This window comes from Oratosquilla oratoria, chromosome 29 (genome assembly GCF_046742065.1).
Source record: "Oratosquilla oratoria isolate Oo_2021 chromosome 29, ASM4674206v1, whole genome shotgun sequence".
Taxonomy (NCBI): domain Eukaryota; kingdom Metazoa; phylum Arthropoda; class Malacostraca; order Stomatopoda; family Squillidae; genus Oratosquilla; species Oratosquilla oratoria.
In genome coordinates, this window is record NC_134805.1 from 28397917 (window position 1) to 28407916 (window position 10000).

General features: G+C 46.4%; 1 protein-coding gene across 4 annotated transcripts in view; it reads left to right on the top strand.

Annotated features, from left to right (window-relative positions):
• The window catches only part of LOC143040695 (uncharacterized), a 1057191-nt gene that overhangs the window by 650045 nt on the left and 397146 nt on the right, over nucleotides 1-10000 (top strand). The window lies entirely within an intron of this gene.

Below are 10000 nucleotides of genomic sequence, written 5' to 3' on the forward strand. Positions count from 1 at the left end.
AAGTAGGAGGAGGAGTGGGAGGAGGAAGAAAGGAGGAGGAGGAAGAAGAGGAAGAGTAGGAGAAGGAGGAAGAAGAGGAAGATTAGGAGAAGGAGGAGAAGGAGGAGGAGGAATGGGAGGAGAAAAAAAGGAGGAAGAGGAGGAATAGGAGAAGGAGGGGAAGTATGAGAAGGAGTGGGAGTAGAAGGAGGAGGAGTGGGAGGAGGAAAAAGGAGGAGGAGGAGGAGGAATACGAGGAGGAGGAAGAAAAAGAGTGGGAGAAGGAAGAGGAGAGGTAGTAGTAGGAGGAAGAGGAGTACGCAGGATTTTGAGGCCCCTGGATGGAAGATGTCACTCGCCGTTAAGAAGAAATTCGGGTCACACGTTCTTGTAGGACCACCTTTTTTTTTTTTTTCTTCTTACTACTTTCCTTTTTTCGTTTCTTCTCGTTTTATGTTTTTTAAGAAAATATACATGAATTCTTTTCCACTCTATATATACATCTGTGCATATATATATATATAAATATATATATATATATATATGTATATATATACATATGTATATATATATACATATATATATATATATATATATATATATATATATATATATATATATATATATATAAGTAGTTCTGATTAGGGGATTAAGGACTCAAAAAGCCAGGAATTCGTGGGTGTGGGCCCCGTAGCTGAGAGGCTACGGGGAACCCAAAAAGGAAAGTTAGGTTGTCAGAGGACGACGTTTCTTAAGACAAATGGTGAAAGGGCGAGGTTGGATACGTTTCGCTTGTTGAAGCTAGACGATTTCATTCATGAGTCATTTAAGTTTACCCTCCTTAGTTATGAGGCCATTTTGGGTCAAGTGTTCAACCATGTGTACACTTCATTGCTTTTCTTCTGGCTAATACGATTTTATTATAAAAATCTCGCTCACCCTCGCCCCTCCCTCCTCACCCCTTCCCCGTCCCTTCTCCCTCCCTTCCCCCCACACCCCTCTCTCACCACCTCACCCCACCTCACCCCTCACCCTACCTCACCCCTCACCCCACCTCACCTCCTCACACCACCTCATCTCCTCACCTCCTCACCCCACCTCACCTCCTCACCCCATCTCACCACCTCACCCCCTTACCCCACCTCACCCCCTCGCCCCACCTCACCCCCTCACCCCACCTCACCCCCTCGCCCCACCTCACCCCCCTCACCCCACCTCACTCCCTCACCCCATCTCACCAAGTCTGTAATGATCGAGGATTGGAAGTACATTGAATACGATATACAGAAAATAAGGCGAAGAGGAAAGAGTAGAGGAGGAAGTCGGGGGGGGGAGGGAAGTTGGGGAAAGGGGGGAGTTAGGGGGAGGACTGGGGGAGATTGCAATATAGGCGGGACGGAAGGCAATAAAATTGTACCTCTTACTTTAATGAATGTTATCTTCTTCCACACACCCTCCCTTCCTCCCTCCCACCCTTCCTCCCTCCCTCCCTCCGTCCGTCCTTCCCTCCTTTCCTCTTTTTTTCCCTCCTTCTCTCCCTCTTTTCCTCCTTCACTCCCTCCCTCCCTCCCTCCCTCCTTCCCTCCTCTTTTTCCCTCCCTCCCTCCCTCCTCTCCTTCCCTCCCTCCCTCCCTCCCTTCCTCCCTCCTCTTCTTTCCCTCCCTCCCTCCTCTCTTTCCCTCCTCTCCTTTCCTCCTCTCCTTCCCTCCTCTCCTTCCCCCTCTCCTTCCTTTCCTTCTTCCCTCCTCTCCTTCCCTCCCCTTCTTTCTTTCCTCCTTCCCTCCCTTCCTCCTTTCCTCCTTCCTTTCCCCCTTCCCTCTATTCGTCCTTCCTACCAACCTACCTTTAATTTCTCCCTCTCTTTGGTTCTCCCACCTTCTCCCTCTCCCTTTCTCCCTCACACTTTTCTCTCACACCTCTCCCTCTCACATTTCTCCCCCCCTCCCCCAACTAGACGACTTTCCCCCCATCATCCGCCTGACCTCACTCCTGTACTTCAAGAAGAAAATTCCCACCCCCACCCCACTCCCATAAGATTCCTTCCCTCTTACCACTCCCTCAAGGCATTCCCTCACTCCCACAAGGCTTTCCCTCACTCCCACAAGGCTTATCCACTACTCCCACAAACCTTCCCCCCCCCGCTCCCGCAAGACTTTGCCCCCATTCCAATAAGACCCCTTCCAATCCAACAAGGCTTTCCCCCCAACTCCTTCTAGGCTTCCCCCCACCTCCTTCAAGGCTTTGCCCCCCACCTCCTTCAAGGCTTTGCCCCCCCATTCCCTTAAGGCTTCCCCCTACTCCCTCAAAGCTTTACCCCCAATTCCTTGAGCGCTTTGTCCCCTACTTCCTCAAAGCTTTCCCCTACTCCCTCAAAGCTTTCCCCCTACTCCCTCAAGGCTTTGCCCCCACTCCTTGAGCGCTTTGCCTCCCACTCCCTCAAGGCTCTGCCCCCTAATCACACAAGGCTTTGCTCCCCACTCCGTTAAGGCTTTGCCTCACTCTTTGAGGGCTTTGCCCCCCACTTCCTCAAGGCTTTGCCTCCAATTCCCTCAAGGCTTTGGCCCATACTCACGCAAAGCTTTGCCCCCCACTCCCTCAAGGCTTTGCCTCCCACTCACGCAAGGCTTTGCCCCCATTCCAGTAATACCCCCCTCCAATCCAACAAGACTTTCCCCCCAACTCCCTCAAGGCCTTCCCCAACTCCCTCAAAACTTCCTCCCTACTCCTTCAAGCCCTCTCTCTTACAACTTCAGCGAGCTCTCTCCAATACTCCCACAAGACGTTTGTCCACCCCAAAAAGCTTTCTGCCTTACTACCGAAGAAATTATTCAATTCCGGAGGGGGATATTTCCATTCTAACACCACACACACACACACACACACACACGCACACACACACACACACACACACACACACACACACACACACACACACACACACACACACATACACACACACACACACACACACACACACACACACACACACACACACACACACACACACACACTCTCTCTCTCTCTCTCTCTCTCTCTCTCTCTCTCTCTCTCTCTCTCTCTCTCTCTCTCTCTCTCTCTCTCTCTCTCTCTCTCTCTCTCTCTCATTCTCTCTATCTATCTATCTATCTATCTACCTACCTACTTACCTATCTATCAATATTTATCTCTATCTATCTCTCTCTCCCTCCCTCTAACTATTCCTCTCTCTCCCACACACACAATCTCTCTAACTCTATCTCTATCTCTATATCTATCTCTATTATTCTATCTTTCCCTCCTTCTCACTCTCCCTCTCACTCCCACTTCCCCACTCCCACTCCCACTCCCACTCCCACTCCCCCACTCCCCCACTCTTCTCCCCTCTCCCACCCCTAGAAAACATAACCAGCATTCCGGGAAGAGCAGCGTACGGCTGGAAGCTGTCCCAACCCAAGTCGCTTTCCAGTATTGCTAAAAACATCCTCAAATAATTTTCTCTTGGGGACTTCCATGGTCTCCAGTTCCCCTTCGTACCATTTTTGTTTCCAGATATCCATTTTCTTTAGACTCGTCTTATTCTTATCCAGCACTGCCTTCCCCCTTCCCGTCAGAGACTTCCGTCCTCCTTTCTGTCCATATTTCCGTCCCTCCTTACTTCCTTCCTTCCCCACCTTCCTTCCCTCCCATTTCCTTCATCCTTCCTTCCCTCCCCTTTCCTTCATTCTTCCTTCTCGCTTTCTTCTCTTCTTCTTATCCAGCACTGCCTTCCCCCTTCCCGTCAGAGACTTCCGTCCTCCTTTCTGTCCATATTTCCGTCCCTCCTTACTTCCTTCCTCACCTTTCTTCCCCACCTTCCTTCCCTCCTTTCCTTCCTCCTTCCTTACCCCTTTCTTCTCTCCTTCCTCTTTTTCTTTCTTTCCCTTTCCTTCCCTTTCCCTTCCCCCTTTCCTTCCCCCTTTCCTTCCTGCTCCCCTTCCTTCCACCTTCCTTCTCCTTCCTTTCCCTTCCTCCCTCTTCCTTCCCCTTATCCCCTCTCCTTCCTCTCTTCCTTCCTTTCTTCCCCCTTTCCTTCCCCTTTCCCTTCCCCCTTTCCTTCCCTCTTTCCTGCCCTACCTCCGCCCATCCTTCCTTTCCACCTTTTCACCCTCTTACCCTTTCCTTTCTCCTTTCCTTTTCCCCTTCCTCCTTTCCTTCCTATCTTCCCAACCTCCCCTACTTCCCTTTCCTTGTCCTTAATTTGCTTTATTTCCTTCCTTCCTTCCTTCCTCTCTCCCTCCTTTCGTTCATTTCTCCCTCCTTTCCTTCCTTCCTTCTTACCTTCCTCCCTTCTTACCTCCCTTCTTAATTAACTCCCATCCTCCCTCTCTTCCACCCTCCCTCCTCCATCCCTTCCCGTCTCTATCCCATCTCCACCCTCCCTCAAACTCTCCCTTCCCTCCTTCCTCTCTCTCTCTCGCTTTCTTCCCTTCCCTCCCTCTTTTCCTTCCTCTTTTTCCGACTCTTTTTCTCTCTCTTCCTGTTTTGTCCTCTTTTCTCCCTTCCCTCCTTCTCTCTCTCGCTTTCTGCCCTTCCCTCCCTCTTTTCCTTCCTCTTTTTCCGACTCTTTTTCGCTCTCTTCCTATTTTGTCCTCTTTTCTCCCTTCCCTCCTTCTCTCTCTCTCTCGCTTACTTCCCTTCCCTCCCTCTTTTCCTTCACCTCTTTTTCCGACTCTTTTTCGCTCTTTTCCTGTTTTGTCCTCTTCTCTCCCTTCCCTAAACAAACTCGAGATCTTCTCTCTCTCGGCCCATCCTCCCTTCCCTCTCTCAAATTCCTTTACTTTCCTTTGCATTTTCTCTCTCGCTTTTTCCTAATTCCTTTATCTTTTGTCCCTCTTCCCCTTTTTCTCCGGTCTTCTGCGTGCCTCTCTGCTTCCTTCCCCTCCCCCGCTTCCCCCCTTCCCCCCCATTTAGCTTCTTGCTTTCTCTACTTTCTCTTTCTCTCGTATTTCTGTTATTCTCCTATTTGTATACCCACACCCCTCGTCTTCTATTTTTTTTTAGAATATCTTTTACATCATTTTTATACATACTCTTGCGTGTTCTTTATTCAGTCTCCCTTCCCTCCTTCCTCTTTCTCTCTCCTTTCTCTTCCTCTCTCCTCTCTCTTCCTTTTTCCTCCATCTTCCTCTCTTTTTCCTTTTCCTCTCTTCTTTCCCTTCCTCTCTCCATTCTCTTCCTCTCCTTTTCTTCCCTTCTTTTTTATCTTAATCTTTCATTTTCATCTTTCTTTTTCACTTTCTCCTCTCTCTCCCTCCCTCTCTCCCCCCTCTCTCTCTCTCTCTCTCTCTCTCTCTCTCTCTCTCTCTCTCTCTCTCTCTCTCTCTCTCTCTCTCTCTCTCTCTCTCTCTCTCTCTCTCTGCCCTCCCCTTCCCCCTCTTTTTTCCTTCCTCCCTCTTTCTCCTATTGATTCCTCTCTCCCCTTTTACTTTCTCATTTTCTTTTCTCTATTCCTCTTCATCCCTTCATTTTTTTCCCTCTTTTCTATCCCCCTTTATTTTGTCTTTTCGTTTTCCCTCTCTATCTCCTCTTGCTCCTCTTTCCCCCCCTCACCTCGTGTTCTTCCTCCCCCTCCCCCCTCCCCCTCCCCCTCCCCCTCCTCCTCCCCTCCCCCCCTCCCCCTCTTCTCGCCTCCTTTCTGCACTATCAATGGAGCCCACAGCCCCGCCTTACAGGGGCCGGGCAAAAGCTTTCGTCCATTACAGCGAGGCCCAAAAGGTAACCCAACGTTACTCACCAAGGACAGGAAGCCTGGGGACTTCCTGTCCACAAAACCAAGCTTTGAGCTTCTTTCAGACTTTGACTAAGCCCAAGAGCACACGCAAACGCGCACGCAAACACGCACGTTACTCCCCCATCCGCCTCCTCCCCCTCCGTGCACCGTGTGAACGTTAAAACGCGCCCTAACGCGGACCAGGCATTTTCGCGTTTTCGTTTCGCGCGCGCGCACACATTTCTCTCTTGCTTGCTTGTACACATACATGCATGCATGGATTCCCTACAAAAGCAGCCAAGCATTAAGTTACTGGCGGATCTCTGTGAGCAGGTCTGCTCAAGCGAGCATCAACCATATTTGCGCGTATTCACATATACACACATATACAACCGTACTCACACATGTATACATGTATGTATAAATTGTATACATATCATATATACAGTGTGTGTTTGTGTGTGTGTGTGTGTGTGTGTGTGTGTGTGTGTGTGTGTGTGTGTGTGTGTGTGTGTGTGTGTGTGTGTGTGTGTCTATGTGTTGAGGACGTGTCAACTAAATACACACACACGCACATACACATACATGTGTATATATATATGTGTGTGTGTGTGTATGTGTGTGTGTGCGTGTGTGTGTGTGTGTGTGTGTGTGTGTGTGTGTGTGTGTGTGTGTGTGTGTGTGTGTGTGTGTGTGTGCATCCGTGTGTGTGTGTGTGTGTGTGTGTGTGTGTGTGTGTGTGTGTGTGTGTGTGTGTGTGTGTATGTGTGTACTTGTATACATACAGGAGTCCCTAACGAGTGTACACATAATATGCCCCATTCACAGACGAAGATATGGCTATTCTGTAGGAGTCATTATCCTCTTCACCATTCTATTCGAAGGTCGATTTCTTTTCCCTTTTGATCACCTGCATCAGGTTCAGAACTTAAAGCTCCAATTCTCCCTATCTCCTCGTCTCCCTATCTCCCCATCTCCCCCCAGTCTCCTCCCCAGTCTCCTCCCCATATCTCCATCTCTTCATACCCTCATTCCCCATCACTTCCCTCCAATGTCCTTCCCCATCTCCCCATTTCCCCCATCTCCCCAGTGGCCACCCCAGTCTTCCCCCCATATCGCCATCTCTCCATCCAATCTTTCCCCATCACCTCCCTACAATCTCCTCCACGATCTCCCCCACCTATCTCCTCATCTCCCCACCTCCCCATCTCCCTATTTCCTCGTCTCCTCATCTTCCCATCTCCACCCCAGTCTTCTCCCCATATCTCCATCTATCCACTCCCTCATTCCCCATCGTTTCCCTCCAATGTCCTCCCCCACCTCCCCATCTCCCCATCTCCTCGTGTCCCCAGTCTCCCCATCTCCCCAGTCTCCATCCCAGTCTCCTCCCCATATCTCCTTCTCTCCATCCCCTCATTCCCCACCACTTCCCTCCAATGTCCTTCCTCATCTCCCCATCTCCTCATCTCCCCATCTCCCCAGAGTTTGTGCCCAATTTTCATCCCTGGTCACACTAGCAGTTTGTGCATAAACCGCGGCGGTACACATTATTCAAGGAAAAACTGGGCGGTTATGTGTGAACACCTCCATTGACTTACATTGTAAATGAACCTCCGCGGTTGCAACCGCTAGTGTGAACAGGGACTTAAACCATTGACCATGACCCTACACGAAGGTGAATAAGATCGTCTGTTATTGGATAGAATAAAAGCTATAAAGGATTACAAAAAGGATTACAAAGGAGGAGCATGACGACAGGAGACCTTTTGGTCCATAACTAGGTCGGATGCGAAAAAAAACACATAATAATTATAAATAAATAAATGAGAATTATGTTATAATAAATAATAATCAAATAAATAAATAGATGCATAGGTATAGTTAAATAATAAATAGGTAAATAATAAATTGACAGATAAATAATAATAAATGAAAATAAGCAAATGATAATAAACAGACAAATAATAACAGACATATAAACAAATAATATAGAATAAATGGCAGGCATTGCATCATCTTGCTTAGGTGTTTATCTAAACGAATCTTAAAGCTATGAATTTTGTCATTCAGAGAAAGAGGTTTATCCTTAAGCCCTTAAAAGCGTGGCTCTATTCTAACCTCAAGTTTAGATTAGCGAAAGGGTCTAGTTTAACCTTGAATTCACATGAGGAACAAAGAGGAGAGAGGAAGAGGAAGTAGAGAGGAAGAGAAAGGAGAGAGGTAGAGAAAGAAGAGAGCAAAAGAAAGTAGAGAGGAAGAGAAAAGAGAGAGCAAAAGAAAAGAAAGAGGAAGAGAAAAGAGAGAACAAAATAAAGAAGAGAAGAAGAAAGAGAAAGTAAGACGAAGGAGAGAGAAAAAGAGAGGAGGAGAAATGAAAAAAAGAGAAACGAGGGAAGGAAGAAAAATTATTTAGTTTAATCTTGAATTCGCGTAATATCTTCAACATGTCTCAGACACTGTGTATTACATAAATTCTTGGGAATTACGTAATGGCTGTGATGTACTTAAGTCAACCTTGACCTAAACGCGGCACAATAATTTGTTGTTAAATTTGGTGTATAACTGTTTGCGATCCAAGTAACAAGTAAGTTAGTTAACTTGTGTATCATGTGTTACCCTGTGTGTATTTCTAGGTATGCTATTAGCTACTAGATACTATTTGATCTAGGTTTTCTTGTTCTAGAAATAGTACTGACTGCTTTTAGAGCATGTTTTTACAAGACTTTGTGAATGACAATTATTAGTGGACGTGATTAGAGTATTTGTGGGCATATGCTATGCTCAGAGAAGTATCGTGGGGTAGCATATTTGCATACTAAGAAAGACAGCATAAGCAATAATGAAAAAATACAGCATATGCTTCATAAAGGGAATGCCACCATATTAGTGTGTGATAAGTCTTTCGTTCACAACACAAAGGTATTTAGGTTCACAGGATAGAGCATTGCGTACTTATTCAAATTGTTTCATATTTGTCATATTATTACGTATATTGGGATGAGGTGAACACCTTTTTTTCTTTTTATTCATTTATTTTATATTTTTGCATTGACCTTTTTTTGAGGACTGAGTTATTAGAATGATATATATTTTACTCCAGTTTTCAAAATCTGTGCAAAGTGTGGCGGCGTTCAAAGGTTTTGCCGTCCCCCGAGGGATAGACAGGTTTTGCAGTGTAACATTTAGAGTGACCAGAATTCGAGCTTCAAAAAAAAAAAAAAAAAAATTGTCTTCAAAACTGAAGATAAAACAATAAGATTTTTCTTAAGTTTTCGTTCAATTTCAATTTCATTTCAGTCCATTGGCTTATTATTTCTATTATCTATTTATCTCATGTTATCTTATTTTATTTGTTTTTCTATTTTTTTTTATTCATTCATTTATTTACCTCTTAAATTATTTTTATATATTTTCTATTTTCTACTTATCACTATTTATATTTGTTTACTTGTATATTCATTGATCCATTTATCAATTCATTTACTTGTCTATTAATTTATTTATTTATTTGTTTATTTTTATTTATCTCTTTAGCTACTTGTCTATCTATTCATTTATTAATCAATTTCTTTAATTTTTTTATGGGGTTTTCTCTGAAGGATTTAATCTAATTTTGGAATTTAATGTGACCTGTCGAGACAGGCGGAACGTAGGTTCAAATGGATCTTCGATTTATCGATACGGAGTATGGGTGTGGACTTCCTATGGGGGAGTATGAGATGGACTTCCTATGGGGGAGTATGGGGTGGACTTCCTATGGGGGAGTGTGGGGTGGACTTCCTATGGGGGAGTATGGGGTGGACTTTCTAGTGGGGAGTGTGGGGTGGACTTCCTATGGGGGAGTATGGGATGGACCTCCTATGGGGGAGTATGGGGTGGACTTCCTATGGGGGAGTATGGGGTGGACTTCCTATGGGAGAGCATGGGGTGGACTTCCTATGGGGGAGCATGGGGTGGACTTCCTTTGGGGGAGTATGGGGTGGACTTCCTATGAGGGTGTATGGGGTGGACTTCCTATGGGGGAGTATGGAGTGGACTTCGTATGAGGGAGTATGGGATGGACCTCCTATGGGGGAGTGTAGGGTGGACTTCCTATGGGGGAGTATGGGGTGGACTTCCTATGGGGGAGTATGGGGTGGACTTCCTATGGGGGAGTATGGGGTGGACTTCCTATGGGGGAGTATGGGGTGGACTTCCTATGGGGGAGTATGGGATGGACCCTCTATGGGGAAGTATGGGGTGGACTTCCTATGGGGGAGTATGGGGCGGACTTCCTATGGGGGAGTATGGGGT